The sequence below is a fragment of the Meles meles genome, chromosome 2, assembly GCF_922984935.1.
Source record: "Meles meles chromosome 2, mMelMel3.1 paternal haplotype, whole genome shotgun sequence".
In the NCBI taxonomy this organism is placed as follows: Eukaryota; Metazoa; Chordata; class Mammalia; order Carnivora; family Mustelidae; genus Meles; species Meles meles.
Genome location: NC_060067.1, coordinates 210,193,287 through 210,208,817, shown reverse-complemented (window position 1 = coordinate 210,208,817; position 15,531 = coordinate 210,193,287).

Sequence of the window (15,531 nt, the reverse complement as noted above, 5' to 3'; positions counted from 1 at the left end):
TGTTCGTCATCGTGGGCTCTGTTCCGACAAAACATCACTTACCATTCAGCCCGTCCTTGAACATTCGCTGGGAAGGGATAAAGGGAGCACATACGTAGTCCGAAACGTGAGCTTACAGCCCACAAAGTTAAAAGATCACATAAAGAAAATTTATTATTACACAAACTGGTTAAACCAAACTTTGCTGCTACCAAAGTAAAAAAACAACAACAAAAAAAAAAAAACTGTCCTTAACAAATGTACACTGAAACAGGGAAAACTTTCAGAATACAGCAAAGAGTAGAAAACACTGGGTCTTCACAACCCGAGCACGACCCTACACAGGGAGAAGATAAAACACAAACTACGAGGACTCCGGTGCGCGGAGCCCCTTTCTGTCTGTCCCCTGCAGCTTCCCCAGGTCGCTGTCCTTCTCTGCACCCCCCACGTGCACACGGACCCGGCACCGCTCTGCACCCTCCCGCAGGGGCACACGGACCCGTTCCGCCCCGCGCCCACCTTTGTCTTCGCAGGGGCCGAATCCCGATGGTCCTGGGGGAAGCGCTGCCCGGCGGAACGTAGACACAGCCTGGCCGGCACAGCCCGCAGGGCCTCCGGACGGAGGGCAAGGGGTGTCCCGGCCAGGGCCGGCCTCCCCTCCCAGCTCCAGGCTCTGGGGCAAAACAGGGCCACACCCCGGCCGCATAGTACGCGGCTCCGCATGCGACGAAACCTCCGGCTCGCAGGCGGGGGCGGAGCTTCCAGACGGCGCTTCCGGGTCGCGCGGAGGCGGGGTCCCGAGGAGGGCGTGGCCCTCACGCCCCCACTTCCGGCCGCCGGGCACGCCCGCACCCGCGTGCGGGACGGCGTCGGGCCTGCGAGTCTCTCGGAGGCGTTAAGGTTGCGGCATGAAGCAGTAAACGCCATAGACGCCGGGTGTTTCCTTCCCAGCCGCCGGGAAACGACTGCGAGTGCGGCGGAGCAGGTGGGCCGCGGCGGGCGGGGCGGGCCGGGAGAGCGGAGTGCACGGGCCCGGCGGGCTGCGGCGGGCGAATCCCGCCCTGGAGCCGCCGCTCCGAGCCGGCGCGGGAAACTGCGGGGCCGCCCTCGGTCCTGGTCCGCGTCCACGCGGGAAGCCTGCCGCCCTGCACGGGGCACGCGCGCCTGCGGCTCTCCGTCTGGGTCCTTGCAAGTCGGGTCGTCGTGGGGCGCCTCGGGGACGGCGGCCCGCAGTGAGCGCGTCGGGGTCTCCGGGCGGGTCTGTGCTCTTCCGGGAGCGTTTCAGAAGCAGAGAGACCCCACTGCGGTTCCAGTTGACTCCCTGGTACCTTTACCGCATGTTCATGTGCAATCGCCTTTTCTGTTCGCTTTAACCGTCCCGAAGCCGCTGCCGACGGGACTGTGGTGAGGCGCCTCCCGCACCGGAGCTGCGGTCGCTTTCAGGCCGAGGCTGACGGCTCTCCTGCCCGAGAGGCGCACGCGCGTGCGGGAGGCGCGCCGGCGCGAGGGCGCAGACCCCCGCGGAGCCCCACGCGGCCCCAGCGCGCGGAGATGGGATCTGAGCTGACCCAGACGCCGCGCTAGGCCGCCCGTTTCCGACGTTCCGTAAGTAACACCGCTTTCCCCGCATTTTTTTAATGTATCAACTCAGCTGCATTTAAAGGGTAGAAATTCACCTTCTCTGAAGCAAAGGGACAGAAACGGCCGCCGCAGGCCTCCAGGACGGAGGTCCCGTCTGCTCGGACCCGCGGCAAAGACGACACCGAGGAAGGCCCGAGGCCTGTGTGGGACTTGGTGCTCAAGGGATCCGTGTTCCCAAAGCCTCCTTCAGGCTGCTCCAGACACTTCTGTCTCTTGATTGGAGGTCACGGCACACGTCGGGGTAAACCAGCCCGCCCCCAGCCCACCTGCCACCTCCGGCCACCGCGTCTGCTCACTAACCTGGAGCTGGAGCCGGTGGAAACTGCTGGGCGGAGGAGGGCCTGGGCGCTGAAGGGGAAGTCAGTTGCTGTTCTTTGCTGTCGTCACAGTTTAAAAGAACGTCCAGGCACTCCGTTGAGCTCCCTGCCTGAAGAACTGTTCCTTTTTTCAGGAGAAATCCAGTCCTACCTCAGCACACTGGTTAGACGGCAGTCGGGTGAGGGCCACTCAGACGGCCTGGATGAAGACGTGGCCTCTCTCAAATGCAATGCAAGGGGGCATCTCGGTGGCTCAGTGGGTTAAAGCCTCTGCCTTTGGCTCAGGCCATGATCCCAGAGTCCTGGGATCGAGCCCCACATCGGACTCTCTGCTCCGCGGGGAGCCTGCTTCCCTCTCTCTCTGCCTACTTGTGATCTCTATCACATAAATAAATAAATTCTTTTTTATAAATAAATAAATAAATGAAATGGGGAAAAAAAAGGCAGGGGACGCCTGAGTGGCTCAGTGGGTTGCGCAGCTGCTTTCAGCTCAGTTCATGATCCCAGGGTCCTGGGACTGCTTCATCAGGCTCCCTGCTCATTGGGGAGCCTGCTTCTGCCTCTGCCTCTTCCTCTCTCTCTCTGTCTCATGAATAAATAAATAAAATCTTTTTTTTTTTTAAAGGTGGAATTTCATGGTTCCATCCCAAACTTCTTGAATTATCATTTCCTGGTATTGAGTCCTGGCTCTCCAAGAGATCTGTAAGCATGTTAAGGTTTAAGCAGTAGCATTTAGCTAAATGATTCTCAATGCTGATTTCCTGTTGGGACCCCTTGGGCAGTGTAAGACACACAACTGTCGTAGACTTGACTGCAAATGGTCTGGAGGGGCGCTGAGCACTGGTGCTGCTCTAACAGTGCGTTCACGCCTCCTGACCTGCTCTCTGTGTCTGCACGTCCAAGCTGTAGCCCACTCCTTGCCCCCAACCCCATGTTCTAATTGCTGTTTATGTTTGAACCTAAAATTCTTTAACTCCCTTTGTTGTTAAGATTCCAGGAGGGAGAGGAATTTTCTGTGCTTCTCCAGACCCTCTCAGTATTGCCAGACATGCAGAGCCACGCTGGAGGAATGAGGCAAGATTTGGACCATGAGGCCAGGGCTAGTACAAACAGCCTGTGACCCGACAACATGGAGACTGGGCATCTCCTGGGTCACAGAAGATCTGGGGACTGGCCCAGCCATGGACCTTTCCTTGCTCTGCAGGGGGCAGCCGGCACTTGAGGGACGAAAGCCCATGGACAGAAGGAATCACTGCTAAGGCGAGTGTAGACAGGGAAGTGTAGCTACGTGCTCTTCGGAAGGAACTCCCCCCCCCCCCCACCAGAGCAGGACCACCATTCCAGGTGATAGTTGCCATTTTTCCGAAGTTAGAAGATGTAGACGGCTTGAGGCACGGCAATCTCCTCATCTCCAGCTCCATGGTTCTCAAATACTGCTGCCCATTCCTACTGCGTAGACCCCATGTAAACCCTTGGGCACACGTAGGCTCCAGTCAGACAGACCACGATGGTGACAACACAGAGCTGACATCTTGGGTGTTGAGCATAGACATCAAAAATGTTTAAAACTCAACACCTGCTACAAAAATAAAACCTGAACAACTGTTTCCAATATGAGAAAAAGAGGACTCCGTGTGGGTGCAGGGCCTTCCAGAATTTTATACACATAAGGTCAGCTCCAGAACGTTGTTTCTGTGCATATCCTGATGCACCGGGGCTGAATTCTGCCTCAGAGGTTGTGTTTTTAATTAGGCAAAGGCCCTACCAAGCTCCCTTTTATTCCCAGATAAATAAATCTTTTTTTTAATATTTTATTTGTTAGAGTGAGAAAGCACAGGCAGGCAGAGGCAGAGGGGGAAGCAGGCACCCCATGGAGCAAGGAGCCTGATGCGGGACTTGATCCCAGGACCATGATCCTAGGATCATGACCTGAGCCGAAGATAGCTGCTTAGCAGACTGAGCCACCCAGGCATCACAGATAAATCTTGATGAATAAAACTAATTTACAAAATGTTCTTCAGTGCTTAAAAGTTAACATACCTATATATCACATTGGGGAGAATTTTATTAATATTGAAATAATTTGGGCACCTGGGTGGTTCAGTGGGTTAAGCCTCTGCCTTCAGCTCAGGTCACGATCTCAGGGTCCTGGGATCGAGTCCCGCATCGGGCTCTCTGCTCAGCGGGGAGCCTCCTTCCCCCTCTCTCTGCCTACTTGTGATCTCTGTCAAATAAATAATAAAATCTTTTTTTAAATTTTGAAATAACTTTATGTATTTATTTATTTTAAAGATTTTATTTAACAGAGAAAGAGACCAAGCATGAGCAGAGGGAGAGGGAGAAGTAGGCTCCCTGCTGAGCAGAGAGCCCAATGTCGGCCTTGATCCCAGGATCCTGAGATCATGACCTGAGTTGAAGCCAGATGCTTCATTAACTGAGCCACCCAGGCACCCCTGTAAATAAGTCTTTCAAAAATTAGTTAAGGACTCCTGGGTGGCCCAGTGGTTGAAGCGTCTGCCTTTGGCTCAGGTCATGATCTCAGGGTCTTGGGATCAAGCCCCGCACTGGGATCTCTGCTTGGCGGGGAGCCTGCTGCTCCTCCCGCAGCTGCTCCCCTTGCCTGTGTGTGCTCTCTCTCTCCCTCAAATAACTAAAGTATTTTTTTTTAAATAAAGACATATTTATAATGATGTGTAATAACCAATATATACAGACTATTCCCCATAATGGTTCCCACTGAAACACTTCAACAGAGCCAAAAACTCTTGTCTCTGGACAGGACACTGCTTAAAAGATGCACACTAGATAGGTGGGTGCTTTTCCCAGACTTTATCAAGATTTAATCATTCGGGGTGCCTGGGTGGCTCAGTGGGTTAAGCCTCAGCATTCGGCTCAGGTCATGATCTCAGGCTCCTGGATGGAGTCTCACATCGGGCTCTCTGCTCGGCAGGGAGCCTGCTTCCCCTTCTCTCTCTCTGCCTACTTGTGATCTCCCTCTGTCAAATAAATAAATAAATAAAATCTTTTAAAAAAATAAATGTTTTATTAAAAAATGATTTAATTATTCACAGACCAAATGCGGGTTAATTTTGTAGTATTCTATTTACATCATAATTTAAAACCTACTCACACAATTTGACTCATTTTAATAAAAGTCATTAGTTTAAAAGTTTATATGCCAGTTTAAGAAGTTCCAGGTTAAATACAGTTTACATTTACGTAACTAAACAGGCGGTGGGTGCACACGTGCCTCATGCACCATCGGGGACTCCCCCATGGGCACACAGGCCGGATCCGGAACACCATGGACCTGGGACAGCAGCTCCCTGCCTTTCCCTGTGTGGATGTAACAATCTCCTCCACGTCCCATGAGACCGAAGGGTGAGCTCGCCTCCTACAGGGGGTCATCACTCAAGGGGACAGAGGGACAGTCTGGAGGAATGGAGAGTTCTGCAGTGGAGGAGGGAGCCAGAGCTGCCATGGGACTGGAGCCCCATCCTGCACTGTCTGATGCGGGGCGACCATTCTGAGAGGTGGCCCACAACACAGCCAGGAGCTGAAGGGCAAGAACCAGGGTGGGCACAGACGGCACTCGGTTAGCTCAGTGCCCAGCACCCTGACTGGCATCCTCCTCTCCCATAGGGCTGCTTCGGATCCAAGTCCAGTTGCGATGCACAGAAACTGGAGAGTCTGGATGGGCTCCAAATCCAGTGCCTGCCCTCTACTGGGTGATCTGGAAGGGATTGGGTCTAGATCTGGATGGGCACCTGTCAGAGCTCTTGCCTGATGCCTGGAGGCTGAGCTTGGAGTCCTGAGCCTGGGTCCACGTGGCAGTCCGTGAGTTCAGCTTTGAGTTCATATTATGACACTAGATTTGGGCCTGAGGTATTAGGACAAGGCTCAGGTCATGAGTCTAGGGAGCATCACGGGGGCAGCATTCAGGCCCATCTGCCAGGCAGGTGAGGATGAGTGCAGGGTCCCAGCCGGAATGCTTGGATGCATGACAGCCATCTCTGACCTGACCTGTCTGTGGGGTGAGGTGACACTCTTCTAATGGGAGACCCTGTAGGGCACGTGGTCTCATGGTGGGCTTCTTTTCCAGCAGCTGACTTGTGAGAAGAGGGTCCAGGGTCGATGTTCCCTTGGTTGTGTAGACAAGCATGGGCCTGACTGCGTGCTGTGGGAGAAGACACCACACACACATGCACATGCACACGTATGTATTATGTATGTATGTACATGCGAATTGCACAAGACACACATGCCTTGTTTTCTATACAGTAACACACTGTAAATATATCTTCCTTCTGTTTTCTTAATGTCAATAATTTCTTTTCTCTGGCTTACTTTGCTGTAAAAATAGTGTGTAACACATAGAAGGTATAAATATGTGATGCCTGACTACGTTATCATAAGGCTTCCGGGCAACGATAGCCTATTCATGGCTCGGTTTGGGGGGAAGTCTGAAGGTAAACTTGGATTTCCAACTGGTAATATATGTGTTAGTTAACTTGACTGTGGGAATCCACCACTATGTATATGTATGCACATGTATATCAAATTATCATGTTCTATAATTTAAGTATTTTCCACTGCAATGTTAATTAAACCACAGTAAAGGTGAAAAATAAAGATTTTATTTTAAATGTTAGTATGTTTTTAAAAATGTTAAAATGTAAAGGCAGGGCACCTGGGTGGCTCGGTTGGGCAACTGCCTTTGGCTCAGGTCATGATCCCAGAGTCCCAGAATCAAATCCCATATCGGGCTCCCAGCTTCATCGGCAGTCTGCTTCTCCCTCTGACCTTCTCCCCCGTCATGCTCTCTCTCACTCTCTCTCTCTCTCAAATAAATAAAATCTTTTTTTTTAATGTAAACTTATATTATGTATACATACATTATATATACATATATACCCACACACATACAAGCAAAAATGTTCAACAATATACGAAAAGGATAAGACATTAAAACAATGTAGAGATCCTCCCATGAATAAAAGGTTCAATCAGTACTTCTTTTTTGAATCAATAATTTTATTTTTTTATTCTTTATTAACATGTAACGTATTATTAGCCCCAGGGGTACAGGTCTGTGAATCGTCAGGCTTACACATTTCACAGCACTCACCATAGCACATACCCTCCCCAATGTCCATCACCCAACCACCCTCTCCCTGACCCCCTCCCCCAGGAACCCTCAGGTTTTTTTTTGTGAGATTAAGAGTCTCTTATGGTTTGTCTCCCTCTCAACCCCATCTTGTTTCATTTTTTCCTTCCCTACCCCCCAAACCTCCCATGTTGCCTCTCAACTTTCTCATTATCAGGGAGATCATATGATAATTGTTTTTCTCTGATTGACTTATTTCGCTCAGCATAATACCCTCTAGTTCCATCCACTTTGTTGCAAATGGCAAAATTTCATTTCTTTTGATGGCTGCATAGTATTCCGTTGTATATACATATACCACATCTTTATCCATTCATCTGTTGATGGACATCTAGGTTCTTTACACAGTTTGGCTATTGTGGGCATTGCTGCTATAAACATTTGGGTGCACGTGCACCTTCGGATCACTACATTTGTATCTTTAGGGTAAATACCCAGTAGTGTGATGCTGGGTCATAGGGTAGCTCTATTTTCAACTTTTTGAGGAACCTCCATGCTTCTTCCAGAGTGGCTGCACCAGCTTGCATTCCCACCAACAGCGTAGGAGGGTTCCCCTTTCTCCACATCCTCGCCAACATCTGTCGTTTCCTAACTCGTTAATTTTAGCCATTCTGACTGGTGTGAGGTGGGATCTCATTGTGGTTTTGATTTGTATTTCCCTGATGCCAACTGATGTGGAGCACTTTTTCGTGTGTCTGTTAGCCATCTGGATGTCTTCTTTGCAGAAATGTCTGTTCATGTCTTCTGCCCATTTCTTGACTGGATTCTTTGTTCTTTGGGTGTTGAGCTTGGTAAGTTCTTTCTAGATTTTGGATACTAGCCCTTTATCTGGTATGTCGTTTGCAAATATCTTCTCCCATTCTGTCCACTGTCTTTTGGTTTTGTTGACTGTTTCCTTTGCTGTGTAAAAGCTTTCGATCTTGATGAAGTCCCAATATTCATTTTTGCCCTTGCTTCCCTTGCCTTTGGCGAAGTTCCTAGGAAGAAGTTGCTGCGGTTGAGGTCATAGAGGTTGCTGCCTATGTTCTCCTCAAAGATTTGGATAGATTCCTTTCTCACATTGAGGTCCTTCATCCTTTTTGACTCTATTTTTGTGTTTGGTGTAAGAGAATGGTCCACTTTCATTTTTATTCATGTGGCTGTCCAGTTTTCCCAACACGATTTGTTGAAGAGACTGTCTTTTTCCATTGGACATTCTTTCCTGCTTTGTCGAAGCTGAATCAATACTTTTTAAATGACAGTGATTCATCGCATTAACACACAGTGAAAATCAATATGACCCTCTCAAGAGGTGAGAGAAGCCCGGGGCTCATTTCAGCATCCAGTCATGGTGCACACTCCACATGGACCAGGAAGGGAGGGGAATTCCTTTAATCTGAAAAGTGCATCTACAAAAAAAAAAAAAACTCAAGAAAAGGACACCTAATGGTCAAAGGAAAAAAAGGAAAAAAGAATGCTTTCCCTGAGATCTGGAACTTGGCAAGCATGTACCTTCTCACAGCACAGTTACATGGGGGCTACGGGCTTGAGACCTGGGAAGAGGCAGTGGGCCATGGGACGTGATGGGCACAACGCGTCCTGCATATATCACGAGGCCTTGTCAGCGTCTGACCCATGTCTGCAGGCTCCACAGAGTATCTCCACCACCCAGCCTCGGCCCTCCAGCCGACTCTCCATTTCTGTTCCTCAACATGTTTACTACTGGTATTATCATCAATAACAATGTTTCCCTGGGTAGATTTTTATATTGTCTTTTTCTATGTCATTATCTTTTTATTATTTTCTTCCTTCCATCTGCTTCCAGCATGTGTGTCCTTTTTTAGTTCCTGAGAAGGACATGGAGGTGACTGATTTCAGTCTGTCTTCTATTCACATATGTCCAGGTAAGTCTATAAATTTGCCCCTAAGCGCTGATCTACTTGGGTCCTACGTCCTCCTTCTTGTCTTCTCACCTCCTATGCCTGGCAGCTACATGTGCTCTGCAGGATCACCATGCCATACCTTCCGCTGTCCAAACCCTGCGCCCACAACCTGTGTCTGTAATTGCATATTTCTAATCCCTCTGCTGGGAGTTCTTGCCAGGTCCTCAGAGTCTCCATCTCTTGTGTCTGCTGGGGGCCAGCCCACAGGGTTCCTTTTCCCTTTTGACAGCCCCACCATGGAGCCCACGTCACCATTCCCCAGTATGCCCGTGTAGCCTATGGCAGAAGCTCAGCCGACCGGGGAGAGAGGTCTGAGTTGCCAGGTGTCAGAGCAGCAAAGCATCAAGTCAAGAATGAGAACGTGACTCCTATAGTCATGTACTGTGGTGGCACAAGCAAGAACCTTAGCCCTTAGCCACAGAAGTTCTCCCTTGCTGGACTCCTGTCCCACAGAATGCTGGACAGATAGAACGAACATGAATGTGGGGCTGGACTCACTGTTGAGGAAACCCCCAAAAGCAGGTAATGACATTTTCATAGACCTTTGGTCTGGAAGGAGACTGAGATGCACAAGGGGTAGGAGGGCCCTGAGCACTGTCAGAGTTGGAAATTTGCTTTCCAGGTTTCCCCTTCTCTCCCCACAAGGGGATCTCAGCAAAACCATCTGGAGAGGACCTCATCGCAAGACTCAGATGAAGAGAAGCACACGTTTCAGGAAATGCTGTTCTTCCCTGAGGGTTCTTATGCTGAAATCCAAATTTCCAAGTGGCACCATCATTTAATGATGAATGGAGAAATGGGATCCCATGAAGAACATTAGGAGAATGTGTTAAGAGTTAAGAATGTACACAAGAACTTAATGTCATGGGCGCCTGGGGGGCTCAGTCGATGAAGCATCTACTTTTGACTCAGGTCATGATCCTGGGGTCCTGGGATCAAGTCCCATGTCGGGCTCCCTGCTTCTCCCTCTCTCCCTCCCCACTGATTGTGCTCTCTGTCTCAAATAAATAAATAAAATCTTTTAAAAGAAAAAGATTCATCTTGGATTTATTGTTCTTACTCCAGAATAGTAAAAGGATGAATTTGTGTTCTGTGTCAAAGAAACAGAGAAATTAACAGAAGGGAACACACACATCACAAAGTTCACAGAGTCCAAGAGAGAGCCTCTCTCTGCTAATGAATTAATTGAAAAAGCAATTCACTTCACCTGTTTGCAAGTATTGCTGTAGTCCGTCTTTCCCAATGCTTTTTATAGAGTGTATACAAGGTTGAGAATAAACCTTTCCATAAACTGGCCCATAAAGTACATGCCAGACAAATATGACACGTGCAAAGAAATGTTGAAATATTATACAAAATACAAGTAAACATTGCACCTAGTAAATACTGTAGCATGATCAAGTGACCTTTATGTCAGGATGCAAGTGTGATTCAGATTTACGGTATCCATTAAGACAATCATATTAATAGAAATGAGAAAATTACATGCTCATGTTTATGTAAAAACTATATTGGAAGAATTCTACAGAAATGTGTTTTAATCAAACAAATAATTAAACTCCCCAGAACACAAAGTCTGTACCCAATACACATGCCCGTTGGGCTAAACATTGCCTTGGTGTCCTCAAGAAAATTTAGTGTAGGGTAACTGCTAAAACAGGAAATAAGTGAAAACAAAATTACCAGAAGAATAAAATCTTCTGTGAAAATACGATAATTCATGTTGAAGGTATTTTATGAAAAATCATCAGAAATTAGTAACAGATGAAGAGGTGCCTGGGTGGCTCAGTGGGTTAAAGCCTCTGCCTTCAGCTCAGGTCATGATCCCAGAGTCCTGGGATCGAGCCCCACATCAGGCTCTCTGCTCAGCAGGGAATCTGCTTCCCTCTTTCTCTCTCTGCCTGCCTCTCTGCCTACTTGTGATATGTCAAATAAATAAAATCTTTTTAAAAAAAAAGAAATTAAAAAGAAAAGAAATTATTAACAGATCAAGTAAAGTCTAATGGTGCAACAGTTATCTTCCTTTATGAGGACAGTCAGTATTGCCGTCAAAACTTCAAAAGTAATGGGGATGCCTGGGTGGTTCAGTGGGTTAAGCATCTACCTTTGGCTCAGGTCATGATCCCAGGGTCCTGGGATTGAGCCCCACATGGGGCTCGTTGCTCGGCAGGGAGTCTGTTCCTCCCCCTGCTTGTGCTCTCTTACTCTCTCAAATAAATAAAATCTTAAAATAGTCACTGCAGATGTCTTCCTGCAATTGCAAGCAATCCCTCCAAAACTGTGGGGCTGTATTATACCACCTCTCTTGCCGCCCCCACTTCAGAGCCTGCAGTCCTGTTCCGGGGGACTGTGCCCATCCACTAGCCTGTTTTCACTTGCTCGTGAAGTCTTTCTCCCTCAGGCTGACCCCCAGCGTCCACACTGAGCAAGTTCTGCAGGGATGGAAACGCCTGCAGGTCCTACTGCCCTGACGTGGGCTTCCTCCTGTGTGGTATCTCAGTTCAGGGAATCCTTTCTGGCCCCACAACTCTCAATTTCCATAAATACACCCTTTAAGGGAATATTTCCTATTGTCATTTCACCTCTACTCACCATGTCTTACCAGGAAGCAGAAGCCCCAATATCTTGCTTGCACGACATTCCACGTTATTCCCACTAAGCCCGGAAAGGCTGCCCTTCTCTCATGGGACTCCGTTCTCCCTCCTGCTGATTTTCAGCTTGCCCTGGTAGAAACCCCAGGGAGGACAAGACAATGCTCCTGCCCTGGACGTCAAAAACCTGTTCAAGCGTCGACATAACAATATTCTCAAAGTTCTGTGTATTTTAACCAGGTTTTTCAGTTGCTCTCTATAGGATGGACCCACAAAATCCTCTCACTCCTGGCAGAAACTGACATCCTTTTACTTCACATATTTTCAAGCAAAGAATGCTTTAATATTTTTATGTACAAAACACTTATATCCACGTCTTAAGAGCAATAGGACTGTTCTGAGGACAAAGCTTCTAACTGATCATCTGGACTCTGCCTTCACCCACCGAGACATCCGGGCGCCCCTTTCTGCATTTTCCCCATTACTCTTCTTGCTGGTGTGTTTGTATCAAACGCCTAGTAAGAGGATCCACTGGTCTCTTCTACTCTCCCAAGAATGAGGTTGCCAGGCTCTGAGGGAGGTCAGCTCGCATCTGTCCCTGTGTCTCGAGCCTCTCCCCTCCAAGCCTCAGGTGTTCATGTCCATGCCCAAGTGTGAAATGCCTCAAGATCCAGACACACATGCAGCCAGACTGCCTGTGTGGCCAGGGGATATCTTCCCAAGATCTGCACACAGCTGTTCCCTTGGTTTGTCTGCCTTTGAGGGGTTGGCCACTATTTGTCTGTTGAGTGTGGTCAGTGTGGAAGGTGCACACATGACTGTCAGAACAGACACGAGTCATCAGATCTCGTGTGCGCACATGCTCGTGTTAGGGTGTGTGTGTGCTGAGGGTGTTGTGTTCACTGTGGGATCAAAGCATGTGATGACTGTTTCAGAGGCCACAGGAGGTGGAAGGCACCAGCTCAGCAGTCCAGCAAAGGCCCACAGAGCAGGCTCACGGGGTAGCCTGGGAAAAGTGCAGCGGCATTGTGGGGTCAGGGCCTGTGGACCTTGCGGAGGCTCTGGAGAAGGGAAGACTAGACTCCAGGATCTGAACAGTTCAGAGATGTGGGAGCTGTGGGCACCAGGGATGGGGGCTCTGAGTGGGAGTTTGGACAGAACCTTGGGGGCAGTTATTGAAATGTATAGTGGAAATCCTGTAAGTGTGGGTCACGCTCTGCAGAGTTGGTGATTGGGGGGTCTCGTAGGGTCAGTGATCACGCAGACAGCAATATGAATGCTTCCAAGTGGTCCGGAATGGGGGTGCTTGGGTCAGCCACCAAACGTGTGAGGCACAAACACAGACATCCTCATGTGGTCTGATCTGGGGCCACCTCACCTCAGTGAACACCCTCCTCCCACAGGAGAGCACTTTGCCCTCTGTAGTCACCAAGCCAGGCTAAAGGCCTGTTGGTGCCACTGTTCTTCACTTGGAGCCCGCAGAGCCCACACCAGGCAAAACCCCTGCACCAGGCACATTTTGTTAAATATCGAAGAAGTAGGGGGCGTGGATGGTGCCCTCAGTTTGGAGGCCGACACTTGGTTTTGGCTCAGGTCACCATCCCAGCCCTGCGTCAGGCTCCACGCTCTGCTGGTGCCTCTCCCAGCCCCACCCCTGCTCACCTGCTCTCTCAAATAAGGAAATAAAATCTTAAAAAAACAAACAAGTAGTAATGTCCCCAAATTCAAGAAACCCATCTTCACTACCAGCCTGAGAGACTGACCAACCCCTCACTGAGGACATGAATGTTAGAAAATTGTCATTTAGGAAGTGCACGAGAAAACCTTCCACTTACATCCTAGGTCGTAATGACTCTTTTCCCACGATAATCGGCCACGAAAGGACCATCTGCTGGCCCCAGGGGCCCTTACTGCCCCTTGGAATGGTTTGCTCTCTACATGGGACGTCCTCTGCAGTTGCTACACTCTGAAAAAACCCTAACATTCAACAGAAAAACTGAGAAAGACATCCGTACATTAAGTGACTATGTACGCAGAAAATCCAATTAAATAAAGTGCTGAGAAATGATTAAACTTATCAAGTTCAGAAAGTTAGTGATAAGTAAATGTAAATTAAAATATAAGCATTTACGAAGGCATGAAAATGTAAAACCTGGGGGTGACCATGATGAAGCTGTGTGAGCTCCTACAGTGACTTGGGCCACGTTGTTCTCTACCCAGTGCAATGACCTACCATCTCGGCTCAGAAATGGGAGATCATGAGTCTTGTTACTGCTTTATTTTACTATTGTGGACCCCAAAGTACTTGCTAGCCGCTTCACATGCAAACCAGCAGCCTCAAGATGCCAGAGTGGCTCAGTCGTTAAGCATCTGCCTTCAGATCAGATCATGATCCCAGGGTCCTGGGATCGAGCCCCACTTCCGGCCCCCTGCTCAGCAGGAAGCCTGCTTCCCCCTCTCTCTCTTCCTAGTTGTGCTCTTTCTAGCTCTCTGTGAAATTAATAAAACCTTTTAAAAAAAAAAGAAAGAAAGAAAAAAAGCAGCCTCTCCCCTACACTCGTCTGAGGGCTTCCTTTCCCCCTGCTCACGTCACCCCAGGCCCCGTTCTCCCCCACAGGCCAGGGACTCAAGGGGGCCCATCTGGTTACTTTACCCTGGTTGATTCCTTCCCTCACCCTGCCTTGGCTCCTCTCCTCTTGCCCTCATGTCCTCTGAACTGGTTTTGCTGGGAACCAACCTCAGCTTCCCCTAGTTCAACCCTATTCCTCCAATCAACCTGAGCACCTGCTCCCTCCTGCACAGTCCCTTCCTCTTCCCTGCCCACCCTACCCTTCCTACCATTCCCGCCCACCCCCCACCAGCGAGGTCAGTGCTGTGTCCCTAGGTGCTGCCCTTCACCACACAGTCCCCTCTGCCCAATGTCCTTCCTCAGTTCCTGTCTAGGGGTCCCATCCCTCTGTGCCCTTGACCTCATCTAGGGTGGGGTATCCAAGGCAAGAATCTAGAAGCGATGAAGGGGAATTCTTTCCCTTCCAAGGTTTGGTGCTCTATGATGGGGCCTTCTGAGGCACTCACAGAGGGAGCACACTCATTCGCGGGGGGGTGGCTGCTGCCAAAGGGATCCTCAGAACTGGTGACTTCCTACCAAAGTCAGCTCTCCTAGATCTCACTCTGTAGTACCTGTGATTACGAAAGGAAGGCAAACATCTGCCAACCAGAAAACAAGAGCTGCCCCAAGAGACAGACAAATTACTGGGGGTTAAGGAATTGTGGTTTGGGAAGCACAGATCCCAGAGTAACCATAAGTGTCCTATGTATGGGGTGAAAGCAAGGGTTTCTATGAGAAATAGAAGGGCAACTACATGACCTGGGCAAAAGAGAAAAGCATTGTCCACTGGTACTAACATCTGGTCAACCCTGCAGAATTTCTGCGTGCACCTGAGAAGGGGAGGCATGCTACTGCTCAAAGATGGTGTGGCGTGCTCGGGATCCTACTGAGCCGGTGTCATTGAAGGCTCATGTTTTTCTACAGATTTTGTCTGAATGACTTATCCACTGATAAAAATGTGTTTTAGAGTCCCCCTTCTATCACTGTACTACTGTTTCTCCCTTCACATGGGTTTAGGTTTTATATATGAAAGTGGTCACTTTCAAAAGATTGAGTCAAAAGCGAGACAGAGCACGAGCAGCAGGGAGGGGCAGAGGGAAGAGACTCTCCACTGACCAGGGAGCCTGATGCAGGACTCGATTCCAGGACCCCGGGATCATGACCTGAACCAAAATGAGATGTTTCGCAGACTGAGCCCCCAGGAGCCCCTATAAGTAGGTGTTCCTATGCTGGATGCACAAATAGAGGTTATATCCTGCTGCTAAACTGATCCCACTTATTGTCAGGCTATACCCTTCGTTGCCTC